The sequence below is a fragment of the Ostrea edulis genome, chromosome 7 (genome assembly GCF_947568905.1).
Source record: "Ostrea edulis chromosome 7, xbOstEdul1.1, whole genome shotgun sequence".
In the NCBI taxonomy this organism is placed as follows: Eukaryota; Metazoa; Mollusca; class Bivalvia; order Ostreida; family Ostreidae; genus Ostrea; species Ostrea edulis.
In genome coordinates this window covers 3,977,248-3,989,391 of record NC_079170.1, presented here as the reverse complement: position 1 = coordinate 3,989,391, position 12,144 = coordinate 3,977,248, and the positions used below count along the sequence as shown (strand labels likewise).

The 12,144-nt window shown below is 35.2% G+C and overlaps 1 pseudogene; it reads right to left on the bottom strand.

Annotated features, from left to right (window-relative positions):
• Window positions 1-6,815: 6,815 nt before the first annotated feature.
• On the bottom strand, window positions 6,816-10,143 carry LOC125656456 (uncharacterized; annotated as a pseudogene).
• Window positions 10,144-12,144: the final 2,001 nt, after the last annotated feature.

The following is a 12,144-nucleotide window of genomic DNA, read 5'->3' as shown; positions in this document are numbered from 1 at the left end:
AGGCATACAAGCTTCCTCTCACAGATTGGGTGGTGTGAGGCTATTTTCATTACATTACATTAAATTGGTACCGTATAAGTTTTACATTATGACCCCTGGGTCGAGGCCTCTGATGGTGGACTGTTAGTCCCCGAGGGTCTCTACAGTCCAGTAGCTAAGTACTTCGTTACTAGCTTGAACATACGGATGTATATTTAATTGCTGTTATGGAAAAACACCAGAATTGCCTAGCTACAGGGCGCCGCCATTGTGGACACCCAAAGTTGTGCGGAGAAGAAAAGTTGACAGGAGATCTGATTGGTCATTAACAGAAAATCTTTGTGATGGAATTTAATAGTGAAATATAAGTGATAAAAATGACAGGTGACATAACAGAATATGTAGAAAGATACAGAAGTTATAAGGGAAGATCTGAGTGGAGAGGTGATATTTGGATGGACAATTTCATTCAGTGCGGATCTACACTAGTTGTAAACAGGCCAAAATTTGAAGGAAAAACGCAACGGCAAGCCATATATTTTTTGGTGGAATTTTGAAGGGGAGATGATGAACTTTGCTGAATGGTGACTGATTTTTTGAAAATTGGCTTAATAAATAATTGACAGTGATTGGAATTTGTATGGAAGTCTATGGGAAAACATTTGGTGGTGTTTGTCCTATACTGAGGTAGCGAGAACCAGTTTATGAGGTAAGTGTAAGAAAGCAATGCATTTTTAGCGCCATTTGTCAGTTTTACAATAAAATGGATGCATTTTTTGATAATTTGAAAGAAAAAGTAAATCGTAAAAGTGTACGGGTCCCCCAAGGGGGCACCTGCATCATTTGGAGGGGTAGGATTTCCCCCTCTGGCTATGGGCTACAAACTGTCTACTGGCCAGAGGAGGGAAGAAAGGTGGAAAAGGCCCACAGAGTTGCCCTTATGGCAAAGTGGAAACTGACTCGGAGTCAGTTTCCACGTGACAATGTAGAATGTAGCCACCTCTGCCATACCAAGCTGTGTGTGAACCCCCAGCATTTGGTAGTGGAGTCCCACTCTATCAACCAGGAGAGGATTCACTGCCAGTTGCAGGGGGGTGTGCAGCAAGTCACACATGCCCTGGTGCATTTTATGTAATTATATGTATTTTACATGTAAATTTCATTCTCTGCAATTGAGAAGACGGTTTGTGTAGCTGGCTGGAAGGGGGTTTCCCCTACCCCAGAATATAGGGCGTTATTATACATCCCGTCGCACTGAATTCCTATGGTTTTTGGACTTTTGGCCCCCCTCAATTTATTAATATCAACTAATTTCTTGCATCTTTTTTTTCATATCAGACTTGTTTAAGGTGATTACTTTTTGCATAATGGTGTTGCTTGTTTTTTTGTAGAGAAGACTCGGCTGGAGGTGGGGTGTTGGTTGACATGAGGATTTTACGAAGAGAAGAACTGCCAATGGGGGTTTGACTGAGACCTATTTGTAGGCCATAGTTTATTGCTGCTGCTTTCCTTCCCCTGGAACCGGATTCTACTTCGACATAGAGGCTATACGTTTTGGCACGTAGGTGCAGGTGTTACATTTAAGCCGTAACCTAGTGCCCAGGCCACGCCTCTCTCAGAGTCCAAGTCCCAGGTTAGGTCACCATCACAGCCTGGATTGGCCCGCCCATGTTCTTTGAACTCTGCGTTGAACATGCCACATGTCTTTTCCAGATGCAGCAGTCTGTAGGAGTCATTTTCACACCTGCCGAAATCAGTTATGTACCTGATTACTTCCTAACCAGGCAAGTTCATTTTCAGAAATTAGAGTTACTTCCCTTTGACTATACTTGTTCTCAAAGTTGAGTCAAGAGGCTCATCACAGTCCCTAACAACTGTTTTTTGTAACTTTCTCTTCATATGAATGAACAATTATTGTAATGTTGCTATAATTTAGAGAGTTTATTAATTATAAAATTAATTAAGCTAATTAAATTTACAGGATCTTAGGGATACCCCTTATTTCAGCCAATTTGGCCATATGTGGGCCTATTCTGAGAATTAGAAAAAATATTTTCTACTCAAAGAGGTTTTGTTTCATAATTTAAGAAAGTTAGAAGAATTGTAATCGTTACCCTGAGGATTCAGCCTGATTTAAAGTCTCATGGTTTCCTTCCTTTTTCAGGGGTCTTGGCCGAAGCAGTCGGTGGCACCCAGGCCTGAGCATCATTTCCTGCTCCTCGCACAGAGAGGGTGGATGCGTCACCAGTTGTAGGGTTTCCCTGTCAACTCTCGTGAATGGTGCAGGTGAGTTTTCTTTTTTTTCCATGTAATTTCCCCTTTTTGTGAGGCACATATTTTGGCTTAAAACCATAATTATTCCCTTTTTTGAATTTTCCCATCTTTGAAAACTGACATATAATTCTGCTAGGAATATTCTGTCTGAAGTGAAATTCACTTGTGATGTGCTTTTTCCAGTGCTCTATCAGCATCATGTCAAGTTTAAGTGATATCGTGTAATAATTTATTATCATGATAGGAATTAGCAAGCAACCCTCACTGCAAAATGTATCTGAGTTAAAGAGGGTAGTGACAGTTTTACTGTTACAGAGAAACAACACTACTAGATCAGATTACCCCTCATATGTTTTGATAACCTTCTATTAATTGACTGTCAGCAGCTTAGTGAATTCATTCTGAATTGGAAAAGTAAATGCATTTTGAAAGCATTTGTCCTTGATAAATTAAGATTTTTTGGTTATTTTTTCAAAAACCGGGTAGAATGTACCCTGAATATGTAAATTACATGTGAATCCTCACATCCTTTTGAAAACATAAAAAATAAGACAATAAGACTGTTATTTACATTTTTTACTTCAATAAGCACTGTAAAAAGTCATTATAAAGTTGACATTCAACACAGCTTCATATCACAGTTGAGTTCATCATGTGTGAGGGGTTACATTATATAGATAATCATAATTTACATGTTTTTTCATGTAATTTTTTCATGTTACATATTTTACATGTACTATGTGCATGTTATCTAAAAATGTCAAATTGGCCACTTTTTCACTTTGTTTTCCATTTGGTTATAGGAAAAACACCAGAATTGCCTAGCTACAGGGCGCCGCCATTGTGGACACCCAAAGTTGTGCGGAGAAGAAAAGTTGACAGGAGATCTGATTGGTCATTAACAGAAAATCTTTGTGATGGAATTTAATAGTGAAATATAAGTGATAAAAATGACAGGTGACATAACAGAATATGTAGAAAGATACAGAAGTTATAAGGGAAGATCTGAGTGGAGAGGTGGTATTTGGATGGACAATTTCATTCAGTGCGGATCTACACTAGTTGTAAACAGGCCAAAATTTGAAGGAAAAACGCAACGGCAAGCCATATATTTTTTGGTGGAATTTTGAAGGGGAGATGATGAACTTTGCTGAATGGTGACTGATTTTTTGAAAATTGGCTTAATAAATAATTGACAGTGATTGGAATTTGTATGGAAGTCTATGGGAAAACATTTGGTGGTGTTTGTCCTTATAACATATAGAAATTCATTTCAAAATTAAGGATTATCTCCCTCACGCATAGCTCTTATCCTTAGACGAATTTGACTCCACTCTTTTGGCACACTGTTTTTGCCTACAGTAGCTCTAAAACGTCATTGTTATTTCGGATTTTTAAGTTTTACATTACAACGAATATCTATGTAAATAGTAATAAATGTATAGGAATGCAATTCTTTATAGATTTTAAAACTAAATACAGGTAGTACATAGTTTTCTTGGGACGCTCCAATTATATATAATGTAGGTAATGTCATACATGGTTTGAGACAGAAATGTTTAACAAACATCTGATGTATATACATGTAGTAGGGAAATTACACACACTCTCAATCAATGAAACCATTGGTAAACTGATTACAGAATAAGGTATTGCTGTGCTTGATTGACACCTGGGATTCTAATTAACATCGTACAAACTGGAACGAAATTATTAGAATTGGAACGAAAGTTATCCCTCTTTGCTTAAAGTGAGTCAAGATTTCTTCCGAGATTTTAAAACTGGAGACCTATATCTTTTGAACTGCCTTGTTTTTGTAATCTATTTCAATCACCAACATTTCTAAAGATTTCGATTTTAAACAGACATAAATGACACGTCACATTTATACTTTAGACAATGAACACCATGTCACTGCATCGAACGCATACTTTCTGAGAGACAAACACTGCTCACGTTTTCAGCACGAATCGCTCGCTCTGTGTTTGGTACGAATACTTTTAATCATAAAGCATTATGAACATTTACTATCGTAGCAATTCTTAGTTTAATTATGTTAAAATTTCAGAATGAAAGTTAGTGAAACGAAAATCTTCCGAAATGGCATTCGTGAAGCGTGTACGAAATACTGATATTTCTAAAAAAAAAAATAAAAAAAATACAACAACCAAAAGTCAAAAGTATGACAGGTACAGTTCGTTATTACTATTACTGAATGAACAGAATGTGAGAATTGTCAATTTTTCCATTCATGCTATATGCTCAAATGAATCCTTTATTCATGTAGCAATTTAACACCATATGAAGCAAACATTGTATAATACCCCCTCCCATGCAGTAGTTTGCCCCGAATCATGGAGTTGGGTGGTTGGTATTGCCTTAATTTAGTATTTATCTCATGCACAAAAACTAGTATACTTTTCCCTCTCTGCTAGATTTCCCGGCCACGCACTGTTCGAATATGTACAATTATCATGTTGTTTGCTTTACCGCAGTTACCAGTATATGAAAACTACCACCTAAACAGAAACACGAATAATTCAAAATACACACGTCCTGCATCTGTCTGTCTGTCTGTCTCTCTCTCTCTCTCTCTCTCTGAATGCACATTTGTATTTGCAAGACTTTAACATTCTTTCATATTTCAATGGAGTTGACCTTTGTGACATTTAATATATAATATTTAAATATTCATTCGCCAATGAAACTTCGACATGTGTTTATTTCATATAAAACTGTTGAATACATTTATGAAATTTCAGATTAAATATAATTTTTCAGAGTTTAACCCCTTGAGATAAATTAACTGTATATGACAAAGTTTCATTATTTCGACAACTATCTCACACAACACGAAGAGCAAAGAAAATGCATTGGATTTGTGCGTCAAATACAGATGCTACTACACAAACACCGCAAGATATAAACATGTCAATTGTACACCCAATATGTACACGTATTCATCTATATTTCCAACTAGATAATCTAAAGTTCTTTTTTAGTACAACAAGAATATAAACAAGTATGTATGTGTACAACATGAATATAAACAAGTGTATATGTACAACATGAATATAAACAAGTGTATATGTGTACAACATGAATATAAACAAGTGTATATGTACAACATGAATATAAACAAGTGTATATGTGTACAACATGAATATAAACAAGTATGTATGTACAACATGAATATAAACAAGTGTGTATGTACAACATGAATATAAACAAGTGTATATGTGTACAACATGAATATAAACAAGTGTGTATGTACAACATGAATATAAACAAGTGTATATGTGTACAACATGAATATAAACAAGTGTATGTGTACAACATGAATATAAACAAGTGTATATGTGTACAACATGAATATAAACAAGTGTGTATGTGTACAACATGAATATAAACAAGTGTATATGTGTACAACATGAATATAAACAAGTGTATGTGTACAACATGAATATAAACAAGTGTATATGTGTACAACATGAATATAAACAAGTGTATATGTGTACAACATGAATATAAACAAGTGTATATGTGTATAACATGAATATAAACAAGTGTATATGTGTACAACATGAATATAAACAAGTGTGTATGTGTACAACATGAATATAAACAATTGTATATGTGTACATGAATATAAACAAGTGTATATGTGTACATGAATATAAACAAGTGTATATGTGTACATGAATATAAACAAGTGTATATGTACAACATGAATATAAACAAGTGTATATGTGTACATGAATATAAACAAGTGTGTATGTCTACAACATGAATATAAACAATTGTATATGTGTACATGAATATAAACAAGTGTATATGTGTACATGAATATAAACAAGTGTATATGTGTACATGAATATAAACAAGTGTATATGTACAACATGAATATAAACAAGTGTATATGTGTACATGAATATAAACAAGTGTATATGTACAACATGAATATAAACAAGTGTATATGTGTACAACATGAATATAAACAAGTGTATATGTGTACAACATGAATATAAACAAGTGTATATGTGTACAACATGAATATAAACAAGTGTATATGTGTACAACATGAATATAAACAAGTGTGTATGTGTACAACATGAATATAAACAAGTTTGTATGTGTACAACATGAATATAAACAAGTGTATATGTGTACAACATGAATATAAACAAATGTATATGTGTATAACATGAATATAAACAAGTGTATATGTGTATAACATGAATATAAACAAGTGTATATGTGTAGAACATGAATATAAACAAGTGTATGTGTACAACATGAATAGAAACAAGTGTGTATGTGTACAACATGAATATAAACAAGTGTATATGTGTACAACATGAATATAAACAAGTGTATATGTGTACAACATGAATATAAACAAGTGTATGTGTACAACATGAATATAAACAAGTGTATATGTGTACAACATGAATATAAACAAGTATGTATGTGTATAACATGAATATAAACAAGTGTATATGTGTACAACATGAATATAAACAAGTGTGTATGTGTACAACATGAATATAAACAATTGTATATGTGTACAACATGAATATAAACAAGTATATATAAAAGACAAGGAAAAGGGGATAATGGATGACAATTTATGTACGTCAACATATATACAGCAACTATGAACTCATCGATATCGCCATAGGACACGGAAAATATCTCAATGAGGGCATTTGAGATGTTTCATAAAAAGACCCTCAATATCAAACATAATATACCTGTAATGTCAATTGAAATGGAGAGATTTAGCCATCAAACGTCTGTTATGTCACGTTCAGATTTTACCCTGGTTGACATGTTCACAATCAATATGTTGTTTCTCCTCTCACGCACCTCGTTTAACTTGGTGACACTTCCAGTTTCCTCACAAGGAGAAGATCCTTCAGCAGAAGAATTTACCATTGTTTCTACATCTTGACTTTCAGGTTGCTTTGAATCTGCAATAATGTCAGCTACCGGCCAGTTCTGTCTGTAATTCTTGATCACGTTATCAAAGAGATTTTGGAAGCTCAGACTAGAGGTGTCTACCTCCACGTCAGCGGGAGGCTTGAAGAGAACATTGCGGAAAACCCATGGTAGAAAACCTCCAGTGAGTGTGGCCAGCATTTGATTAACACCAGAAACTGAGTAGTCGTTTCCAAAGGCCATTACAACAATTATAACAAACAAAATAAATATAATAATTGTCAAAAACTGACGCAGGGCACTCACTAAGTTTTTGTATAGACTTCCAGGACAACCCACGTGATCAGTGTAGGCGGATTTGAAAAAGAATGTTCGAGTAATGTACGGTTTGTCGCGATTATCTAAAAATAACAGAACGCGTGGAACACTCCATTTCAGGACGCCACTACACATATGAGGAAAGGAATCCATCAATATAACCTGGTCGTTATGGTCATCAACGCTGATCTGGAAGGCAGTGTTAGGCTGTCTATCTTCCGTCTTCCATGCCACCTTGTCTACCTGTTCTTTCGCTCTTCCGAGAAGCGCCTTGTGAATGGCTTGATTAAAAGTTTGATATTTCTGAGTAACGCTACCAAAACAGTCTCGAGCATACAACGACAACATGAAAAGTAAAGAAATGTATTTCAGAGTTTGAGAAGCATTGAGAATGACACCAATCAAGGTATAGACTATCATCTCAACGAAGAAAACAATGACTTCGACAACTAAAATTACACAGGACATCAAAGCCAATATGCTCAATAAAATGGTTACTAACTGTACAGTACGAAAGCCACCACTTGATTTTGTAGACAGGCGAGCAATAGTTTCTCTTCTGAGAAGGCCAACTACGCTGATTTTCTCTTTCAATCTGGATACAAATTTGAAATTTGGGAAGACCACAATGATCAGATGACACAGTAATCACAACACGATGTTAAGTGTTGGTACGCAATAAAATGCTAGACCTATGATGATAACTGGTAAAACGAACAGCCAGTATATTCCGACGATGAAAAAGGCGAAAACGCCATATTCCTTGAATGGATAAAGCAAAGTTCTTATAGCCCATCCGAATGATCTCGAATACGAAGATTCATGCATGTCTCGGAAGCACTTTCGAAGAACAATTTCAATGTTTCGTTTCAGTTCTGAACTTATCAATTCTAGAAGTCCAAATAAAACACTGTCTGCTACCAGTATAGCGTAGCAGAATACGAAGACGCCATGCACAGGAGTTAAGAAACTCAGCATGCTGCCGGGAAAGTAAGCAAAGTGCAATGTTAACTTCCGGTCACGTGCAGCATCGTCCTTATCATCGTGTTCACTGTCTTCATACCGATAGAAAATTGCTATTCTGAAAATCCATGGAATGATGACCACAATGCATGAAATAATGAACATAAGTTTTTGTAAACATTGATTGGGTTTTACATGTGACTTAATTTCTCGCGTGAGATCAAGACCATACATTGAATTTGCTACCCTAGATTTGTCATCTACAAACTTAACTAAGTCAGAGAAACGTGGCTCTCTACCAGATTCAGTGATCGAGTGTGCAATATCTACCCATTTTGTTCTCAAATGCATTGGTATTCTCTTAACAATCCGTCTCAAATTATCAGAGTTGCCTATATCTGACCTAAATCCTAACTGAGAAAGAGTTATTTCACACTTCTGCATTTCAAGAGCTAACCTAGATAGCTCCTCTACATCTGATGCCTTAATTTGGTCTCCGTATACTAATTTGTCTATGTAAGACCTAACAATAACATGCGATCGACCATAACGAGAGTACAATATTTCTCGTGCCCTTTTGTAACCTTCTGTAGGTTCTAATAAAACGCAATCTTCAATAGAAGATTTAGCCTCACCTTTGCAGTACTGAATTAAATAACTTAACCTAGTACTATTGTCATTTATCTTGTTTTCAATGTTCGTTTCAAAGTTCTTAATGAACTTAGTGTAGTTCATGGGTGATCCATCGAAGCTAAGTATTTCTGGTTTCGGAAGGTTGAATCCTTCTTGAAGAACGGACGCTAATCTACTGAATGCGACATCGATAGTAGTTGAGCTGACGCCTGGTCCCTTCATTTGGTTACCTTGGTCTTGGATGTCATGAGAACTCCCTTGAGTACCCGTTTGTGTCACCGTGTTCATCATACGCATCGAGTTTCCGACTTCCGGTTCCGTTGCGTACGGCGGTATACACTTCACATTTCTGCGATCCTCGGTTCTTTGGTGCGTCATTGATTCGCTCACTTCTTGCGTCTCACCTTCGTCTTCTATCACCGCCTCCTGCCAGACTGATTCCTCTAATCTCGCAATCTCAAGTTCAGCTTGTTGTTCAATAATCTTCTCCTTGTCTTCGATTTCTCTGCGTGCACGTTCCAGTTCCTGTTTCCTAGCCAATGCTATGATCTGTTGTTCAGCTTTCAAGCGCTTAACTCTGGCATCACGAAATCGAGAGCGGCTCGAACGCGCAGATGGTGTAGCGGAAACGGAACTCATATTATCGATTTCCCGGGTTTCACTGGATTTGTTTTTAGAGCTTCCGACCTCGCTGCGATGTTCATTTAAAGTAACAATGTCCGAAATTTGATTTAACCATTGTGATATTCTTTCACAGAACTCCTCGTAGTTCCTTTTGCAGCTGTCAAAATTATTTTCAAGCGTTTCAGTCATCTGACTGTCGGAACACTTATCCAGACATTGTAGATGAGCTTCTTGAAATGAATGAAATCGTTCATGTACTTTCTTCGCTGAGGTTTTCACTATATCAACATTATCGTAAGTCACCAACTTCTTCTCTATATCGTTATATAATTTTGTAAGTTGTGACTGGTGCGTTGTTCTCAATCTCCGTACTTCCGTAAAATTGGTATTCGAATCTTCTTTGGAATTCATATTTATAATATCACGGGAAATTGTCACAATTTTCTTCAAACGATTTGATAATTAGCACCTGACCTTTAACTTGCACGCATCTGAGAATTCATGACACATTTTGAGAATTGTTGCCGTCGGCTCGTCCGATGTTAAAATGTAGAGATATGCGTTCCATATTTACATGTCTTTATTTTCTGTAGTAATGAAACGATTCTCAAAATATAGTGTCTCTAACTTATTACACTGCCGACTACAAGTGTAAACTATGTAACTAGTAAATCAAATTGTTGTTTTTCTGAGTTGTTATTTTACGTCACAATAGACATGCACGTTCGACGTCGCGTAAAGACGTGTGACGTCGAATAAACACAAGTAAATTATATAAAGAATTTACAAACACATAATTACAAATATGTATAAATTAGATTTGCCTTTATAGCAGATCTAACATACATGTTTATTGAATTTTGAGTTGTCTGAATTTCTGAAACAACATTTGAATGTAACAAATAATTTTCTTCATTTCAGTTCCTGACATATGAAAAAAAATTGTCGTTTTTCGCCAGTTTTCAAATATGTGCAAGAAGTATACAGGGATTGAAAGCTGAGAAAGAGACAAAAAATCCTTTCCAATGTTACATATTATATATATATATGTGTGTATGACAAGGAGGCTATCAATAGTGTAATAATGATAAACATGTGAAGTGTTTGCTAATAAAACATGATACATTTTCTGAAAGTGTCAATTAGATGTGTTTGATAGATACCTGTAGTTCTCATACAGTACATAAGTGAAAAAAAGCCTCATGGGAGGCAAATTTAATGAAGAGGATATGCATAGATATATATGACATACCGTACATATAGAATATTGACTTTCTTGGTTATACCTGTAGTAGGGACAAATGGTCAAAGTAAGCTTTTCACCAAATTTTTTATTTTTAAAGGGGGATCTCGGACCCCTTTCAAGGAGAAATAAATGCAAAATAGAATGGGTCATTCAAATCTGCTGTAAATCAACAGGAACAGAAATGACAAAACTCTGTGAATATTGTTGTATAGGGTTTTAAAACATGGTTTTGAGGACATAATGGGGCCATATATAGGTTCATTTTATTAAATTTTATGAATTTTACTGAGGGACACAAAATACATATGCAATACACATATGTAATATACACTGTATATTCATTTAAAATTTTCTAAGACAAGTGTTTATCTACAAAAGAGTTATGATTCAGAATTATTTCCTGCTGAATCATTGAAAATACCAAGAACAAATTGATTACAGTACAATATCAAATTATGCATACTCTGTAAGGGTGTGAATTTTGATTTGTTCAAACAGTGGGGTATTTTGGTGTTGGATGCCAGTTTACAGGGGACTTAAAATAATTCCATATCAAATTAATATAATTCATAAGATACTTTTTATTTTTTTATATAAACTTTGAAGTGAAACTGTCCCATATACAAATGTAATGAAGTCAATTAAGTACAAGTAGACTGAAAAAGTGTGGTGCTGAAAGATTCAATGTATTTCTGCAAGAATTGTTGGCAACTTAGTTTATTGATTTTGCAATACTGGGTGCATGGTGAGTTGTAATACATCTCAATTTCATATGTTAGTTTGTTTCGATCTGGGATGTTGAGTAAAGTTTTACCCCCTCCCCCCTCCTATATGCCCATCTTCATAAATATGCACCAAATATATACGTAAATTTCTTTATATCGCTGTGCACAAATTTCTAAATGTAAGTTAATTATCAACGTCGCCTACCGTCTAATTAGAAACGGTCTTCATAAAATAAGAAATGAATTGTTGCTTGAAGTTAACTTGCTTTTCCAATTGGCCTTAATTTCAGAAAGATTCTATATGTTAAAAAAAAAGATGTTTTCTGGAAATCATTAAATTTGTTCAATTCTGTAAGAAAATACATCTAAAAAATTATATGGGGACCAGAGTCATATAATTACAAACATCACCAGAGCATGGCGTATACTACAGAGAATTAT